The 715-nt window shown below is 31.0% G+C and overlaps 1 protein-coding gene across 1 annotated transcript in view; it reads left to right on the top strand.

The window, feature by feature from the left end:
* The window catches only part of LOC119586250, a 2,216-nt gene that overhangs the window by 1,061 nt on the left and 440 nt on the right, over window positions 1-715 (top strand). The gene's annotated exons all lie outside the window — the stretch shown is intronic.

Below are 715 nucleotides of genomic sequence, written 5' to 3'. Positions count from 1 at the left end.
GTGGATGGATGTTTCTGTCAATTTTAGAATGTAGATATAAAAGGTGAATGTTATCCAGATACTGACATACCAAATTAAAAGTGTAGAATATTTCCCTTTGCGGTTTTTGAATCCTTATAAAGTGAATATTTGTACAGTCTTGATCAATTACTCCATGCTGATGAATCCTATTCAAGATTCCCTTCATGTTTACAGTTATTTAAACCTTATTAGAGAGCTGTTTATAGAGGAGTTACCATTGGTAGCTTTGCATAAGCAAACATTAATTGAGATTATTTGGATTCCTTTTTCTTGTTACCTCTTCAGCTGTTGCTTCTTTTTAACCTCCTTCTTTATTCCTTTTCTTATTTTAGGTATTATTTAATTTGTTTCCTCTTCTGTATTTGTGCTATGCCATGGAATGGTGTTCTAGAGATCAGTTTGCATATTTACATGTTACATTTCACAGGTTTGGGATCTTTATGGATTTTGTTTTATGATCTGTTAAGACGTGAATTTTAAGTTTATTTTCATAGTTTTCCTGTATTAAACAAAGATTAATATTACAGCTGTTGTTAGGCAGTGTAAGCAGTTCTGAAAAAGAAAATTGTTGAGGATTATATGAGTACATTGATTTTGAATTGGTAATTATATGCTGCGGCACGTGATAAGAGTATAACAATATATTATTGTACCTCCATTGCCTGAAAAATAGATGTATGATTAAGTGGTCTAT

This window comes from Penaeus monodon, chromosome 21 (genome assembly GCF_015228065.2).
Source record: "Penaeus monodon isolate SGIC_2016 chromosome 21, NSTDA_Pmon_1, whole genome shotgun sequence".
NCBI classification, from domain to species: domain Eukaryota; kingdom Metazoa; phylum Arthropoda; class Malacostraca; order Decapoda; family Penaeidae; genus Penaeus; species Penaeus monodon.
This window is presented reverse-complemented; position numbering and strand designations above follow the sequence as displayed.